At 51.2% G+C, this 18,971-nt stretch overlaps 1 long non-coding RNA gene across 2 annotated transcripts; it reads right to left on the reverse strand.

Moving 5' to 3' along the window:
- Window positions 1–959: 959 nt before the first annotated feature.
- On the reverse strand, window positions 960–15,980 carry LOC147994961 (uncharacterized). 2 transcript variants are annotated; one of them, XR_015686066.1, is made up of 3 exons: window positions 15,844–15,980; window positions 5,944–6,060; window positions 4,382–5,616 (listed from the first exon to the last, which is right to left on the reverse strand). It is a non-coding gene; the product is annotated as an uncharacterized LOC147994961 (long non-coding RNA). The 2 variants fall into 2 exon arrangements; XR_015686067.1 differs by lacking the exons at window positions 4,382–5,616; window positions 5,944–6,060 and adding an exon at window positions 960–1,839.
- Window positions 15,981–18,971: the final 2,991 nt, after the last annotated feature.

Here is an 18,971-nt window from a genome sequence, read left to right on the forward strand (position 1 = left end):
TGTGAGAACCAGAGGTTGGTGTGGGATGTTTTCCCCCACTTTATTTGCTAAGATGGAGCCTCTCCCTGAACCCAGAGCTTGCTGATGTGGTCAGTCCAGCTGGTCAGGGCATCCCCTATCTCTGCTGCTGGAGCCCGGGGTTATGGCAGCTTCCAAGAAACACCCAGTGTAGATGTGGGTTCTGGGGACTCAGGTTTCAGTTCTCACACTCCCATAGCAAGCACTTTACCCATAAGCCATCTTTCCAGCCTCTATTATGCTATTTTTAAAAGAATATAAAAACTGAAAACTAGCAGGACAATACACAGATTAGGATCAGGAGAGACAAGGGGCCAGAAACCTTCTCCAAACAAAAGATCCCATAGGTTCTTAGGGCCTGGTGATGTGCCCGGCCTCACCCTGCATCCAGGAGCTGGGGGTCAAGGCACAGTTTTATATCGAGTGACTTCATGGCGTGAAGAATTGAGTAGGTGTCAGCTCTGTTGCAGTGCAGTGACTCTGGGTGCCCCGTGCTCAAGCACAGTGTGACTCCTCATTGTCCTGTGGACTTTCGACCTGCCAGCACATGTCCAGGGGGGAAAAATCATGAAGCTCCCAGATCCAGTAATTCCACCCCTGGGAATTCTCCCCGAGCAAGCAAGGCAAAAAAGGACTCGGGGAGAAAAAGCCTCAGGCAAGAATATATGGGTGGAAGCACTTTTTAGCATTGATTACGGAAAATGTCAACTCCACACAAAAGTAGAGAGACAAGAATAACGAGTGTATGCCAGCCCCAGCTCCGAGGCAGCATCCACAGCCAGTGCGCCTCCACCCCCAACACTCCCGTACACATGATCTGTGTGGCCAGTGAGCCTCATACGTCATCGAACCATTTTATCATAAATATTTCAATTTGTGTCTCTGGCAGATAAGGAGTTTAAGACATCTAATCTCGGTATCATCACACTCAACAAAATTAATAATTCTTTAATATCGTTTAATTCTCAGCCTGTGTGCGAATTCCCAGATGTCTCCAGTGATCTCTTTGGAGTTGGTTCAACGGCGGCGGCATCCGTCGGAATGCAAACAAGGATTTGCAGTTGTTGCTGCTGCATTTCTTTTAGGCCTCTTCTTCCAGACCAGCTTTCTTTCCCGTCCTCCCTCTCCCCTCATGGAAACATTTTAAAATAATGTCCTCAAAATGGAAAACAATCTCACATGTCCGGTGCCAAGGACCACTTAGGCAGCGTATGGTCCCTTGGCCTGGGGAGCCCCAGCGTCCTGCTGTCCCTGGCAGTAAGGGCTAAATATAACCATGAGCAGCTGGCCGTGGGCTGCCTGGAACGGCTCTGGCCTGGCCTGGCTGCCCGCCGCCCGCGGTGCCTGGCCTGCTGGCTCGGCTGTGCCCTCGGCTGCCCTCCTTGGGATCTGGCAAGCCACTCACGGCATGTCAGACCTGGCCCTGAGTCTTCAGCCAGGCAGCTGTGCACAGCAGCTGGAGCAGAGCCCACCAAGCTCCCCCGATGACAGCACTCGAGTGTTAAATCAGCAGCCAGGAGACCATCAACTTTCTCTACATGGGGGTAGGGAGAGATCACCCAGGACTGCCCACACTGGCACATGAGTGTGTGTGTGTGTGTGTGTGTGTGTGTGTGTGTGTGTGTGTATCACAGGAGAAATAGAATGCTCATCAAGCAAACAATAAGACAGGTTCCTGAGAGAAAGCCAACAGTCACTGTGAGAGCTAGGAGAAAGTGGAGCACATGTGAATTTTTTCCCCCTGGATTGCTTTCAAATGTAGCCACGGCCACAGCAAACCTCTTCATCCCTTGTCTATCCATCCATTCTAGCTGGATCCACCTGTTGGAGGAAAGGAATGGCAACTGCTTGTTATTCACTGGGTTGCTATAGGAACACTCTCCTGCCAGAAGAAATGGGGAGGTAGCAGTGGGAAGGGAAATGTGGACTGTCCCTGCTACCCCAGCATGGACTTCTCTGCCTCTCTTCTTCAAACCACAGGAGGTGGCTGGCTGGCAAGGAAGGAGGTTGACAAGCACCCTCAGGTGTCTTCAAAACGGTGAGCATTTCACGATATGCTGTCATTATTATTCAGGTGTGGTGAGAGCCACAGGTCAGAGGACTGCCACTGAAGGAAAGATGGTTGGTCGTGCCCCACTTTTCCTTGACAGCATTAGGGCCACAAAAGGAGGGCAGGGCTGCACCAGGTAGGTTGGGGGTGGGGCTGAGGACATGAATATCGCTGTGGCATCTGCAGACAGGACAGAGAGGGGATATGCAAGGGTGGGCAAGGGGACAGTAGGAAAGGGGCCATCTCTGCTTGATGATGTCTGACACTAGGATATTTGGGCTGTGGGGATCCAAGAACCCAATGGAGGAAGGGCTGTGTGTGAGAGCAGATGAGATAGTCTATGTAGGAAAGCTGGCTACACTGAAGGGAGCATTCTTCTCTCTGGGGATCAAAGAGTTAGACCATGAAAGACCGCTCTCCTCATCCCAGTCCATCCATCTAATTAGCAATTGCCTCAGTATCATTCCATGCAGAGGCCTGTTCCTTCCTTCCATTGTCTCTGGCTTTCACCCAACACCCTAATCCCCCTTGAGTGACACTGCTCCATGTCTTCACACACTCCCATTCATCCACCCCACTTGACCTCTGCCCGGGTAAGACCTCTTTTCCAAAAGGAGCTGACACAATGTCTTCTGCTCCTCATGCTCTCTGCAGGGTGGCTGGCCCATTCTGGACATAGCCCCAGCGAGGCTGATTGCTTCCTTTGCCTGGTTAGAACTCATAGAGCAAGAAATGATCGTGAAGATCCCATAGAGATGGAGAGAACAAGAGAGAAAAGGGTTTCCTGCATTCTATGAGGGACAAGGGTTATGTGAAGACAGGAGAGAGCAGAGCCCACTGGCATCAGGTCAACTAGTTTAGGTTGTTTCCATAGCAGCAAGAGTTAAGGCACTCCAGTGAGAGATGGGGAAAGTGGGTCGGAAGGGTGGTCAGGAGCTCACAAGTCCTCCAATGGTAAGAAATTTAGCGGTTTTATGTGGGCACAGTATAAGTTATTTTCTGTATATTGTAGTCATGAGTGTCTTAGTTACCCTTCTACTACTTTGATAAGATGCCATGACCAAGGCAACTTATAGAAGGGAGAGCTTATTAGGTGTTTGCTTATAGCTTTAAAGGATTAGAGTTCATGGTGAGGAACATAGCAGCAAGCAGACAGACGCAGCACTAGAGTAGCTGACACATCTCCAACAAAGCCACACCTCCCAATCCTTTTCAAACTGTTCCACCAACTGGGTCCCAAGTATTCAAGTACATGAAGCCATAGGAGACATTCTCATTCAAACCACCACATATGAACTAGGGTTGTAAAGATTTGCTCTGAACCTGGCACCTCACTCACCCTGAGATACTCCAGGGTATAAAACAGATTGAAAAGCAAGCTGTGAGTGATAAGCCAACAGCCATGGAGCTGGGAAGGGACAGGCTGAGGCTTGGACTGTAATCTTGCATGTCTCAGAACTCCCAGGGAATACGGGGGATCTTACACAACAAATGGGCCAGCAGCCCCCACCCAGGAACTGGATTCCCCTCAGTCTGGCCCCCATTACTCTTCAGGCCATGAGTGTGTACGTGTGTAAGAGCAGGTCTATCCACCTGAACCTTGTGTGCATGGCCAGCCTGGTCCTAACGACCTGCGTGTTGACCCCACCCAACCTGCAGTGAGCTCTCTACCCTCACCTCTTCCCAAACCTGCCATCAGCCTGGAAATCACTGCTGTAATTACAGTCTATCTTCCCAAGGTCTTGTTTGCAGAAGACCATTTTCCAGGGAACAAGGAATAGCTACAGTCACCTCTCTTCTTCTGTTCCAAGGCCACCAGGAGGTGCACTGCTGGGCTTGGGAAAGGTTCTCCGGAAGGTAAAGGGCACTTTAGAAGGTTCAAAACATGCAGAGGGTCAGAGACTGCAGGGTTAGCTAGTGGCTGATATCCCTGGAGACTGCAATATGAGCATTTTCAGCACGACTGAGTGGACAGCTCCACCCCATCCCCCAACTCCCCATCCCTAGGCTCCACCCTGCTCCCAGCCTGGGCTGAAGCTGGCTCAAGAGAAGGAGCCAGCTACTGCAGCAAGGCCAACCCAGGATAGAGAATATCCCAGCCAGGATACAATTCATCCCCTGGTGATCCTGGATCTGTCCACCTGTCACAAAGCAGAATTTCCTCAGGGCAGAGACCTGCCCTCTTATTTTCTTTAGCCAGCTGGTGCAGCCTCCCTACATCCCACCCAGTCCCTCCCCCTCCCCCAGTTCAGTCTTCCCCTTTAAGGCATTAAGTACAGAGATATTAAAAGGGATTGTTCGGGCCGGTTAATTAGCTTGGAAGAGGCCTCTGCAGTGGCCTGGGTCACAGACGTCCACCTCTCTTTATTAGCTGAATTGATGGAGACAGCAGGGCCCAGATGGGAATAAATTGAATCCGATGGAGAAGAGGCTCTTGCATGAGCTATTAACAGGGAAAAGAGTGGGCCTCACACCTCACTCCTGTCTACCCTCTCCTGCCACCACATGCTTGCAGATGTCCACTCAGGGAGGGTGGCCCCCACACCCCGAGTGAGCAGCAAGTCCTAGGAGACTCCCAGGGGCCCAAGTCACAGGGCAACAGTGAACATCAGTCCAAGGAATGAGGGGTGCCTTCATCAGCCAGGGCTCTACTGGGTCCCATTCCAACTAAGGCCCCAAAAGTCCTGAAATCCAGGGGCTCAGCATCCCGTCCCTAAGCACACCATTAGCTCCTTTGTCTTCTCAGCATCATGCTCTGGAAAAATCTATCCCCACAACTGGGGCTTCAGGTGGCAAGAGACTTCTCCATGTTGCACAGCCAGGAAGGGACACTTACCAGCAGCCCCTGGCCATGCTGAGGGCTATAGGTGACAGATTGCCCCTCATGCAGCAGTCCATTGGATGCCCACAGATGCCACCCAAGCTACAAGAAGAAAACTGCTCACAGAAGCTCTGAAGCGTGACCGTAATCATTTCCTCAGCAGTGGGGCAGCTCACAGGATACAGTATCTGGGTCCATCATTTCAGCTCCAGGCAAGGCCCATGCAGGCCTCTGATCATCCTGGACTGGTCTGGGTGAGCAAGACTTAGTCCAGGATAGAGCTCAACCTAGTAAGTCACAACCACACAGACAGACAGACGGCAGGCACCCACTGCAACTCTTCTGCAGCCACGTCGACTCCTTTCAGGTTCCTGTCTCAGTACTGCCTCCTGGTCACTCAATTCTCTATCCTCTTCAGAGGGACCCTTGTGGTCACATCCCTGGTGCCCTAATCCTCAGCTCCCTTTGGGAGTCTTGTTCACAGAACATTGGCGTCGGGCTGCAGGAGACCCTGATTGACTTTAAGTCAGCCTGTGGGGCAGGGACTGTTGTCACAATCTAAATACTGAACACATTATAGACCTTCGAGCTCTTTTCACAAGGAGAACCTACTTGTCACTACTCACTGGGTGGGACCCTGAGGAGCAAAGGTTTACCTAAAGAAATGGTGTCCCCGAGGCCACAGCTCCCAGCTGCTGCCCAGCATCTGCCTTCTTCCTTCTCAGCCCTGGGGACACAATGAAGGAACTGTCAGTTAGGAGAGTGGGAGATAGCCCACATAATTTCCCAGACCCTGGAAAGGTTCAACGCATCCTGGGATCTCTGTCCCACGCAAAGGACTCAAGAGTTCTGAGAGCCCCACCTGCCCCTAGGTGCCCCCCACCTGTCCCTAAGTGTCCCCTACCTGCCCCTAGCATCCATTGTACCTTTTTTCTTATCTCCATCCCTGAGCCTCTAGATCTGTAACTCTTTCGTGTACTGTCCTCTGCTCTGTTTTCTCCTGGTTTTATCACAGTGAATTTGTACTCAACTCACAAGGTTCAGTTCTGCCTACCCACAGATAGTCCACCAGGTCTTCCTGAAGGTGGGCTCTGCCTTCCAAGACTGGGGCTTAAAATGCTGGACTCATAGCCTCCTGATTCCTCTGGCAGTGGATGGGACATAGCCAATCCTGGAAGTACAGAACAGGGGTCCTCATGGAGGGATTCTTGCCTTATGAACCTCATGAGAACAAATGATTGTCCATGATTCTTTGCCAGGTGCAGGCATATATAAATAATAAGTGACCCCCAAGTATGACCTGGATGAATATCGACTTGAATTCTTGCTTTTCTCCATTCACTACCTCCCTGGAGACCTCAGAGGACAACCTCTCCTGGGTCCCCAATTCCTCAGTCACAGATGTGTAAAAATCCAGGAGATTCTGGGGGAGTCAATGCAGTGGGGAGTATCCCCTTGGCTTCTAGGACTTTCCGACTCCAGCTGATACCCCTGCTGCTAAGAGAAAGTCATCCTGCCATTCAGGCATCCTGAGCTCTCTCCAGGGCAGCACCTGCACTGCAAGGTGCAGGGGAGCCTGGTGGGTATGAGCCAGCGGGGTTCCTCTCCCTCATAACACTAGCACAGAGCTCATACAGGGCCTAGCTTTTAAGAAAAGCATTTTCTTGGAGCATTTATTGACCACCTGCAAACCAGCCACAGAGCCTATGTCCACTTTCCACACAGAGTCTGCCATGTGCCTTTAGCTGACATGCTAGCCTCTTCCTGGCAGAGGGCAGCAGAGCAGCCAGGGTAGATGACCAACCCAGATCTAGCTTGTTGGGCAGCACTACCCTTGGACAGCTCCCCGCCTCCCCCCAGGTCCTGATTTCCTCAGCCAAGGGTGAATTTTGCATAGCCTGGTTGCCAAAGAGATGGCATTTACACAGCTCTGCTGTGAACCAAGTGCACAGGCACATGGATGGAGCCCACCAGTGACTCTGCCTGGGCTGCAGGGGTCACTGGGCTGAAGGATGCCCTTCCTCATCCTGCTCCAGGATGTTGATCTTCCTGGGCTGCAGCCTGCTCTGATGGAGCCAGCAAGGACATCAGTTCGTCCGAATGGCCCCCCTTTTCAGAATACAGAGATGAAATGAGGAGTGGAGTGGCAAAGAACAGTGGGAGGGTCCCTATTTTCTGGGGGCCATGCCTAAGTCATGGTTGACCACTCATATCCATAACCGTGTGGCTCACTCCAACCCTGACTGTGTAGCTCTCTAAGACCCTCACGGTGGCACTATGCTTCCCTGGGACAAAAGAAACCCTGGAGGCGACTCATGTGCCCACCCCACGAGAATGCAGATGTGCTGGGCGTTCAGACAAAGGGGCCACTTGCCTCGGCAGTGATTAATGTGTAGGTACGCACGGCAGCGGGAACTCATGGCAGAGACAATGCCCCTGACAGAATCAAGTCACACAAGAATACACAGGTCCGATTCCATTTGCATGATGCTTTTTAAGAAAAGCAGTAAGTCCAAACAGTTCATGGGAGGCTGGGTGAGGTGGTTGGGGGAGGCAGCTGTACGCCGCCAGGACTGGCCAACGAAATGACTTGGCAGTGTAGGGGATGAAACATGGGCTTGGGAAGCTGCAGGAGTCAGACATGCCCTCGTTTCAGATTCTCTTAATTCTTCCTCAACTCAAAAACATATGGCTCAAGCTTTAGAGTGGGTCAAATATTTGACAATAAAGCTTTTTAAATAAGGGAGGAAACTGAATGCCAGGAGAGTTAATAGAAGGGAAAGAGTTGTGGAGAGACCGAGCCCGAGACCTGGGAAGGCACACACATGCCCCCTTGCTCGCACACTCATCTCAAATGTGCTTACACACTCCCAAATGATGTTCACTTATACACCCAAATACTTGCATTCACACACAAAGGCTGCTGCATCCCCAGCAGGTCACCTGACTGCCTCCTCTCCTCAGCCTATCCAGACATGATGCATGGCTGTTTCAATTTGTTGTCCCTGCTTGCTCCTAGCCCTTCTTGACCCAACAAAGCCACTAGTAGCACCTCTAGCCCTTGTACCAGGTGTGTCTCCAGTGCCCCTGCTGGAGGTGTACCTGAACCAGCTGCACCATATCTGTCTTCTCAGGGTCACCTGCCCCACTGGCTGCCCCTGCTGCCCACAGCTTGGCCCATGCGAAGCTTCTGTGCCATCTTCCTTTTCCTGTGTGAAATCCCATCACTGACGCTGGGCAGTATCTCACACAGCCCTGTCCAGGGTCCCGGATTCATCACACCTAGCAATACTTAAAGCGTGCCAATGACAGACAAGAGGAACATGTTTCCCCATTATCCTAGCTCCCTTTCTGTTGCTGTGATAGAATACTGGTCATAGTAACTTGGGGAGGGAAACATTTATTTCAGCTCACAACTCCCATGGCACAGCATATGTTGAAGGAAAGAACCAAAGCAGACACCATAAAGAAACTCTGCTTGCTGGATTGCTTAGGCAGCCCAGGCCACCTGCTTAGGGATGGTGCTACCCACAGTGGGCTGGGCTCTCTCTCATCAATCATCAATAAGGACATTTTCTCATAGATGTGGCCACAGACCAATCTGGTCTAGGCAATTTTTCAGTTGAGGTTCTCTCTCCACTGGTGACTCAAGGTCGTATGAAGTTGACAATAAAAACTGACCATCCCTCCTATCCCGGCCATGCTCCTGAGCGCATGTGGTCCATGGGCCACGAGCCTGCATGAGTGGGCTGCAGCCTTCCGTGCTGCTCAGTATCATAAGTCCCACAGAAAAGGGAAGCCCCAGAATGTGGGGCAGGGACAGTAGAGTCTTAATCAGAGATTCAGGGCATCTGTATTGTTGACACAGGCACAGCCATTCCAAAGACCAACACCTCATACCTATGGAGTAGCAAAGCCTTTCTCAGGTCAGGTTCTGAAAGGTAAAGCCTTCTTCTGGTCCAAGTGTGATTGTTTATAAACGATTTATGGGTATGTGCAAAAGCAATCCATGACAGCTTCCCCCTCCCGGATGTTTACAGCCTGACAATGCTCACCTCTAGAGACCTCATACCAAGACTAGCAAGCTAACAGTATTTGGTGCAGCTCCGTCAGAGTACACACAGTCTACCTGCCCCAGCTTGTCTGTGTTGTTTCTTTAGTATCTGTTCTTTCTACATTCCCTCAGTCAAGTTTCTGGACCCAAGCCATGAGAGGTGCAGAACCCACCCCCTTATCTAAGAGGTGCCATCCAGGCAACTCCGGGTCCAGTTTCCATCTGACTATGTCCATGGGAGAAGCAAGAGGACGCTCATCTGGCTGTGCCCATCCATGCATGAGGACCAGGAGGACCATGAGATGTGGTCCCAGATGTTTCACGCTGCTTTAGCCAAAGCTTTGAGTCACATGTAAGTCCGTGTGTTAACCCTCTACCCATAATGCATCTGGGGGAGGAGTCCTCAGTATGGGTAGATAGAGCCTGTGGTGGAAAGTAAGCTAGACACTATGGGATAGCATAGGAGAATACAGCAAGATATGGGTGTAAAGCCGGGAGAGAAGTCCTCGCCCAGACTAGAACCTCCTGGTTCCTTGACCTTGGGTTTCCAACCTCCCAATGTGGTATGTTTGTTACACGGGCTGAGCTGACTGAGACATAAAAGTTCTGAACATTGGGCAGCTCACGGATCATTGGCTAACATTATGTGACTCATATTTTATGTGCAAGAGGGAAAAAAAACAGTTGATGATCTGGGTGTGTAATCCCTGATGTAACACTTTCAAATGTCACTTAGAGAAGCACCCAAGCCTCAGTTTCCCCATCTGGTAAAAGAGAAACCAACAGTTTCTGCCCCATAACTTGGAAGGGAGCATAGAGTGAGCATGTCTGTATGAAGTGTCTGATTGGCACCTGGCACTGAGCAATGTTCCGCCATATTGGATGTAAACAGGGATGCCAGGTCCTTTGTAGGAATTGAAAGTTGGTTAAGGGTCTTCAGTAGTGGATAGATCTCACACTGATGGGTGTTTGCTGCTTGCCGTACTGTTAGGAACCATGAATGCTGGGGTAAAAATGCTGTGTTTAGGCAGCAGTCCACAGAGAAAGGACAACAAGGTGGTGGGCTCAGGATGGGAACCTCGACTCTGACAGAGAGCTGTATGCCTTGGCCCAGCTCAGAAAAGCGAACCGATGGGCTAGCCTGGCCCCAAAGAGTCTGCCTGGACTCCTGCTGAAATCAGGCCGAAGGGCACCTGATCAACTGAACGCATAAAGCAGAGGGGAACCTTTGCCCGACCACTGCAGTGCAAACCAGCAGTGTGAGCCTCGGACCAGGACTTCCTGTGAGGCATTCCAGGGCACAGGTGGTCTTGGGAGGAGCTGGGGAGGAGCAGATATTTCTAAACCTGCGAGTAATTTACTATGTTTATTAAGTAGTTATTGTAGGTTAAATAACCAACCCCGGCTTATTAAAAATCCTCTGGGACGATAATCGCTCGCACGTTTGTTCGCGCTGGCAGCAGAACTTGCAGAAACTTGCCGTCCTGCTGGGAGCCAGTTTCCTTAATGACTCGGCAAGGGCCTTGTGCGGCAAGCGACTTCAGGATTCCTCATCTCCATCGCTTCTGACAGCTTTATGCTCCATAAATACTCAGAGATTATTAAAAACATATTTATTTAAGATGAACGGCTCTCCTGCAGATACAAATCTAAGCCGATAAGGCTCATAAGCCCACTTACAGTTGTCAATGACAGTATTTAAACACACCAACAGCCTTGCTTAAATTCAAGGTGCCCACCTCTGAGAGGAGACCTTGGCTGGGCTCCCGTCAGTGGGGGACCCTAGGGCACAGAGGTCAGATCAGGCCATGGCAGGTACAACCCATTTCCTCCATGGCAGCTTCATTATATAGGCCTCAGTTTCCTCGTTTAAACCAACGGCTGTGCTGATCTGTGTCAATGATCAATTTGACAAAAGTTAGAAGATAAACCTGTGTGTGGGGACACGCCATGAGAGACTCCCTCCTCTAGCAGACACTCATCCCTGTGAATTGCCACCTCTCCCCCGCAGCCTTCCTTGACTTTCTTCCTCTGAGCCAAGTGCTAATGGGCTTGGCACTGCTTAGCGTTGGAGATCAGATGAGATCTGGTGTTCAGGGTTATGTGGCCACAGATGGCTGTCCCCTGTTCTCATTACAGATCATTACTAGAGTCTGAAAGGTGACTTCCTGTCTCCTCTCCCTGAACCAAGAACAACCCCCACCCCAAATCTGGTGTTTACCAGGTTGGTCCTTGTGCCCAGCATGGAGCTGGGATCCAGTGGTGTGGTACTTTGTATGTGCTTGGCCCAGGAAATGAGTGGCACTATTAGGAAGTTGGCCTTGTTGGAGGAAGTGTGTCACTGTGGGGTGGGCTTTGAGACCCTCCTAGCTGCCTGAAAGCCAGTCTTCTCCTGTTTGCTTTTGGAACAAGATGTAGAACTCTCAGCTCCTCCTGCACCAGGCCTGACTGGATGCTGCCATGTTCCCGCCTTGATGATAATGGACTGAACCTCTGAACCTGTAAGCCAGCCCCAATTAAATGTTGTCCTTTATAAGACCTGTCTTGGTCATGGTGTCTATTCACAGCAGTGGAAACCCTAAGACAGATGAGATTCAAGTTTACCTCTCATGTGTGAACAGAGGGCCAAGATAGCCGAGTCTGTGAAAATACAGCCCCCACCCTGCCCAGATCCAGGAGCCTTCTAGACTTCAGTTCTGTCCCTATGCCAAGCTCTCAGAGACCATGGTTTTCCAGGCTTTCTATAACGTGTGAAAATCTTTGAAAGGCATATTGGCCAGCTTTTCTGGCTTCCAAAAACAACTGTTTTAACCGTTTCATCCTTCATTTTAGGATTAGCTTGTTAGATTCCCTTAAATCCTATATTTTGATTGTGTGACTGGGAGTCAGGGATGGGGTGAGATCCGATAGGTGGGCTGCAATGGCCACACTAGCTCTTAGTGTCTTCAGAGGAAGCTTCTTTTACTCTGATTTGTCTTTTGACATATGCTTCCTCCACCCACCTCTCCTCCTGACAGGAGCAGCCAGGTTTGTGGGTCACAGTGATCAGCACAGCTCTGCTGAAATGCATCCCAAAAAGATACAAACAGCATCATGTTTAAGGTCCACCTGAGGCTGCTTCCCCACCCAGCCCTGTATACTGGTGAGGTGGCTCTGTGTCCTCAGAGTGAGCCTGTCTGCTGTGACCAACTGCCACAGTGTCAGTTTGCCCAGCCCCAGCCTAAGGTGCGTGTGCACTGCCAGGGGCATGTACATTTTAAGCTAACAGCAAAGGACCTCCTACCTGCTGGAGTTTTCTGCTGTATTCCCTCCCAAGGTCCCTGAGGTGTGGCCCATGTCACTTTTCCCTTTTCTTGAAACAATGTCTCTCTATAGGCCTGGCTTCCTGAAGCTCGTTATTTAGCTCAGGCTGGCCTTGAGCTCACAGAGATTCCCCTGCCTCTGCCTTCCTCGTGCTGGGATTAAAGATGTGTGCCACCAAAGCCGGCCAGTGTCACTGCTTGGGCAGAGTAGCATGTACAGTTACCTTGCCTTTCTGACCCCTGTGAGTTTGAACCTGTGCCCAGGTGCCCCCTGGTGTGTGGCTTTCCTCTGGGGCTTTGGATGGTCTGCAGGAACTCCCTGAAGGCATCTCCTAGACCCCTTCTATGAGGTTGTCTTTGTCCCCAGTTGCCACCGACATGAGGGCTCTCTATCATGGGAAGAGGCTGAGGCTGGCCGTGAAACAGGTGGCCACAAGCCCCAGCTGCAGACAGTTTTCCATGGCGTCAGCACAAGGGCAGCAAGTTCTCCTTCCTCCCATCACAGAGAGGCTGGCCACTTGGCTGTGGTTGTAATGGGATCAAGAGGAGCAGTTGGCCCTGAGACCCGGAAGCCACACACTTACCCATCCACACACCCATCCTTCCTTATCATCCACTAACTCATCTAGGTATCTACCTGTTCCTGAAGTGGAAACTTGTCAGTGATGTCAAGTGATGGTTTGCTGGGGCACACAGGTGAAAGAATGTCTTGCTAAGGCAGACACAAATGAAAGGATGTTTTGATATAGCAAACACGCGAAGGAATCTGGGAGGAAGGAGTGTAACTATGACTCCACAGACAGTGGGAGAAGTGCACTGAGCATTGGTGTGGTTTGCTCCGTCTCACTCCTCTTCACTAAAGACACACATGTGTTGGTTTCCCTTACAAAGTGTTGCTGAGTTCAACTTGTGGCCATTGAGAGAAACTCGGCGAAGAACTGCTCATCAGGTTCTTGAGGCAGCTTGCTGCCTCTGCAGCCTTGCCTCAGGCCTGTGGGCGAGCCTTGCAGTTCCTTCATGATTGAACTAGAGCTGCTGGTTCGTGTGTGGTGTCTGCCTCCCTTGAGGCCTGGTCTGCAGCTGCAGATTTGTATTTGGTGTTAGCCATGGGACTGAACTGATGCCGAAGAAGGTTGAGCTCACCCCTAAAGAACTACTGCTGAACAGGTCCACTTCCCCATATTCTCATAACTTTTCTACCACCTCTGCTGGGTGGTGGGGTAGAGGAGAGGTTGAACTCTTATTAAAAGTAGGTTGCAAAATATCTCAGCCACCCACCCATTCATCCTTTTAACCACTCATCCCTTAATCTATCCCTTTATCTATACACATGTTCATCCATCCGCCTACCCACACTCCATCCATCCACCTGTCCACCCACCCATCCAGTTGTTCACCTGTCTTTCTACCATTCTTCCATCCATTTATCTGCTCACCCATCCATCCACCCGTCTACCCACCCATCTCCTTGTGCCCTATTTACCCATCCACCCGCCTGTCTGTCCCCAACACTAATTCACTCAGAACCATCTGTAGCTGTTTGTCAAGCACCTGTGCAGGATACAAAGGTAAATAAACAGATGTAAGCACTTGTGCCCATGGGCATCCAATCCTGAAGAAACCAACAGATAGCCCTCAAGGTATAGAATATAACAAGTAATGACAGCATTGTGGGGGGGACTGGGGGTCAAAGCAGAGAAGGGGGTCAGGGTGTTGGGTAGGATTGGACCTTTAAATGCTTTGCCAAATGAAGCTTCTCTGGGTGAAGGAAACAAAGGCAGAGGGGCCATTGCCATCAGAGAATACGGGGACCATGGTGAGGTCATGACCCTGCATAACAGCCAGCCATGCTCTGACCTCAGTGTGCCCTGAGATGGGAAGGCAGTGCAAGCAGGTTGGGCAGTCATGGTGTGGGGTGATTGTAGATGGCAGTGGAGGTGAGGTCTAGGTGCCCCCATGAAGATGAGGCTTATCAGGGTGGAGCAAGGGAGGCAGCCATAATAGACACACTGAGTGCCTGGCTGAGGTGAGCACTAACTCTGGGGGAAGGTAGAGATCCCAGCCTCTTCCTAACAGGGGCTGTACTAGCAGCAATGGGAGTATGGGGGAAGCCGTGTGTCAGGACTTGAGGGTAATCGGATGTATTGGAAATAACACTGCACTAGCTCTAACCCAAGGCCTCAGAAGGCTTACTTACAACCCCACCCTGGGAACTCTAGGATCAGAATGTGAAGAAGTCCAGGATAGCTGCAGGTACATAAGACTTGTAAGGAAGACTCTGTTATCCCAGCTGAGACTCTCATGGGAGTCAGACCCAAACGAACAGCTGAATTGATTAGCCCGAATGGCCAACAATAGAGTGGGGAGCTCAGTAAATAATGAGTGTCCTGGTCCATTTCCTCTCTCATTCCCTCCCTCCCTCCCTCCCTCCCTCCTTCCTTCCTTCCTTCCCTTTTTTTTTCTTTTTTGTCGATTTTACACAGGCCAAAATCTTCTGGAAAGAAAAACCTCAACCGAGAAAACGCCTCCCTCATATTCCCTGGCGGGATGCTTCCAGGGCATTTCTTGATTGGTGATTTTATATGGGAAGCTCTGCAGTGGGTGACGCCACCACTGAGCCAGTGGTCCTGGGTGCTATAATAAAGCAGGCTGAGCAAGCCACGGGAGCTAACCACTAAGTAGCACTTATTCACTTCCTGCCCTGACTTCCCTCAGTGATGGAGTGTGCCTGAGACGTGTAAGTTGTCTCCTCCAGTTGCTTTTGGTCCTAGTGTTTTATCAGAGCAATAAAACCAAAGAACAGCAGGCGGGCGTGAAGCCATGATGCTTTGGAGGGTTGGAGCATCTGTTAATGCAGAAAAGGTGAGCTGATAGGCTCCCGACTCCAGTGTTTTCTTAGCTACAGAATGACAACCTCCTCTCCGTCAAGTTCTCACTGCTTTATGTTACCTGCACTCCCCACCACACTACAGCTGCTTGTGTCTTTCCCTGGGCCTGCTGCAGTCCTGAACTCCTTTGCATGCAATGAGTCTTGAACATGCAATGGGCACATGCAACACTCATGCACACAGACACATGTTCACATTCAGAGGCTCACACACAAGCATGACCACAACCCTCACACACAAATATGTACACATGCAAACATGTATTACACCAAATCCTTACACACAGAAGAGTAGGTGCACAGTGGTGCACAAATGTGTGCAACTTCCCATGACCATGAAATAGACCATATGCACAGACCTGCATACACTCAGAGGCCCACACAGCACACATTGGTGCACACACTCCTTGATGCCATCCCTGAAGCTTTTCTAGCGATCTCATGGGAATGCTTGTCTTCTGCTAAGGTACAAGACATCCCCAGAGGGCAGGGCTGTCTGTCTGGGCTCAGCATGGATCTCCAGTGCCTGGCAGGGGCCCACTATGCATAAAGCATGAGAAGTTCCTATCTGGTTGGCTGGAGCCTCTTTGTCACACGGTTGTTAAAAAGACTTAAATATTGAATCCTCACTACAGCAAGTCAGTATTAACCACTGGCTTAACAAGCCACCGTGGACTCAGCCCGTGATGGGAGACTCTTATTCATCCTCACCTGAGACATTGGCGTCTGGATCCTGTGTGTAGAACCCCGGCTGCTGGGAATAGGTCAGGTCTCCAGGTGGTAGCCTCCATTCTCCAGAGCTTTGTCCCATCAAGGCTGATCTGGGGCCCTAGAGCCTGCCTTCTTCCACCTGTCAGATCTCTCTGACATCCTCCTCTCCTCCCTCCCCTTCTCACCTCCTCCCAGGAAATGTCACTGTGACAACATTGATAAATATTTATAAAGGCAGCCGAGGAGATAGCGTACCAACAAACCAAATAAATAAGCACATTTTAAACCGCAGAGCTTGACAGTTGACTTCTGTGTGTGCGTGTGTGCGTGCATGTGTGTGTGTGCGCGTGTGTGTGTGTGTGTGTGTGTGTGTATGCGTGTGTGTGTGTCGGTTGTCATGCACATACACATACATACCACCACAAAGACACAAATAATGCCAGAGCCTTTCAGGTCTTTCCTAGGCAGGGTCATTCTGCCCATTGAGATGTGCCCAGAACTGCCCAGCTGGGTGTAGCAGGTGAGGATGCAAGCCTGGCACCTGCTTCACGCTAACTCACACAGGTCCTGCCGCTTAGGAGGGGTCTGCTGTGACTTCAGTCTCTTGGCTCCCACAATGCCCACCTACCTGCTGCTCCTGCTTCAGACCACCACACCCCACTGTGCCTCCAGCATATGAGCTCCAGAATATACTCTCCACCTGTGATGGCCCCTCCTACAGCACCTCCCACGAGGCATTCTAGTCCTTCTTAAACTGATGTAGACAGTCTTCGGAAGTGACACATCCCAAGCCAATAGGGACACTCTGCAGAAGTATGCAAGCTGCTCCCCCTCCCCAACAACCTCTCCCCAGACTTGAGCTCCCAGCATCTAACACGTGCCTGCTGTGGCCCTGGACCCTAGCATTCACACAGAGCACTGAGCTCAAGAGAGCCAGAGCATGATCCCTGTAGATCACAGAGACAGTCTCTTCTTACCAGTTCTGCTCTGAAGAGCCTGGGAACCTATGGAAGGGAGCCTCATTCCCCAGTTTGAGACTGCAGAGGCTGCACATGTGCCCAGGGTGTGGTCCAGGGCTGAGGCAGGCCAAGGAGCCCAGGGCCAGGGTTGGGGCACAGCAGAATACAGGGGTTAGGCAGGAATCAGGGTCTATGACCAACTGGGCTAGATCATATCTGAGGTTCCTCTATAGCCATGCTGGTGGACATGGGAGGATTCAAGGCATTCCTGACATGGGTTCGTTCTCGTTTTCTCTCTCTCTCTCTCTCTCTCTCTCTCTCTCTCTCTCTCTCTCTCTCTCTCTCTCCCCCTCCCTCCTTCCCTCCCCTCTCCTCTCCCCTTCTCCCTCCCCTTCCCCTTTCTCTCCCCCCTCTTCCTCTCTCTTTCCCTCTCCCCCTCCCCCTCCCCCTCTGTTTCTCTCCGTCTCCCTCTCCCCCTTTCCTCCTCTCCCCCTCCCTCCCCCCTCTCTCCCTCTCCTCCCTCTGTCTCTCTCTCCCCATCTCTCTCTCTGTCTCTCTCTTTGTCTCTCTCTCCCTTCCTCCCTCTCCATCTCTCTAGTCTGTTTTTTTTTGGGGGGGTTGTTTGTTTGTTTGGTTTGGTTTGTTTTTTTCCTCTTTCCTGCACCTACTTCCTCTGTCTCTTCTCTCTTGTTATCTCCCATCCTGTCTCTTTTCCCTCTGTATCTCTGCATCTGTCTCTTTGTCCCCCTCTCTATGCTTTTCTCCATACTCTTGTTTCTCTTTTCCTATGTCACACACACACACACATACACACACACCCCACCCCCAGCTCATCATTCTCACAAATCAGCCTTGTTGCCTTTTTAGCCTGAGCCCAGAGCTCAGCATCCTCCCCTCTGGCCCCTCCTTTTCCTTCTCCTTCCCCAATTAGCCCAGGAAACAGGGGCTGCAACAGCCAATTCAGCCTGAGCCTGGGGCACGCCCGCAGCCAAGAAGCACCTGTCACTTTCAGGTTCTGTCTCAGCTCACTGACGTCTGGCAGAGTACACAGCACACTCAGCATAGAATGTTTTCAGGGCTAGAAGGGTGAGCAGAGAGTCCATGGAGATGGAGTCTCACCCCTGCTTAGCCAGCAGCCCCTCACCCCTCTCTAACCAGTCACTAGAAACATCTCATGTCCCCTGTATGGTAGGTACTCCCAGGTCTAGGTGTGGTATCCTGACCTCCTCCCAAAGCTAGCCTTGCCCTGGAGGGAAAGCCCAGCATCTAAGAAGACAGGTGCTCATGGGAGGGTGCATGTTCATGTGTGCCATGCATGCCTGTGAGTATGAGCAGGTATGCTCCTGTTGTGTATGCCCACTACCTGTGGTGCCAACTGATACAAAGGCCCTCAGGACTGCTGCAGACATCTCCAGTCACTCACAGTGTCTGTTCTACTAAGTCACACCTCACCACACAGTCTCAACAGTTGGAAGAGCTGAATGTGATCTGATCGTGCACAGACAGTGAGAGGCAGGTGGTGGCCTTGTTGAAGGTCTGAGAAGCCTGTGCCCGGAGTATCAGAAAGCCAGAGTGCTGCACAGGACAACAGACAGGACGACAGAACATCGGGTATGTGAGCTGTGTGGGAGCTGCAATAGTTAAGGTCAACAGGAAACAGGCACACCCAGTAAGTGTTACCCAGCAGAGGACACACCTTGGTGACGTGGCCCCCAGAAGTCTTCCTAGGAACCTTGCACTAGACAGAAAACCCCATCCTACAGAACCAGAGGGGCCCTGGGGTCCTCTGGTAGTAGCTAGGTACTTGAAAAGGTCAGAGTGAAAAGGGGCCCTGACTTCCTTTGTCCAGGCCCCGTTGCAGAATCAGCTGACCTGAGGCATCGGCTAGTTTTACCAAGTGACACACAGCCCCGAAGCTGAAGGCTCAAAAGAACCAAGCTCTGGGCATCTGGGTACAGACCTAACCCAGCTCTGCCAGGCTCTCCCATACTTGATTAACAGACAGTGTCATTGCTCACTCCCAAGCTCCCTGGCTGTCGCCTCAGCTTCTCATCGTCCTACCATGGTCGGCTGCCTCACCCTGCCATGGCAGCCTCTGCAGACGGCAAGTTCCTATCCACATTTCTAGTGCCCCTTGGCTAAACCAAGTCATAAGGCTGGGCCTACTCC

The sequence above is a fragment of the Rattus norvegicus genome, chromosome 4, assembly GCF_021556685.1.
Source record: "Rattus norvegicus strain SHRSP/BbbUtx chromosome 4, alternate assembly SHRSP_T2T, whole genome shotgun sequence".
NCBI classification, from domain to species: Eukaryota; Metazoa; Chordata; class Mammalia; order Rodentia; family Muridae; genus Rattus; species Rattus norvegicus.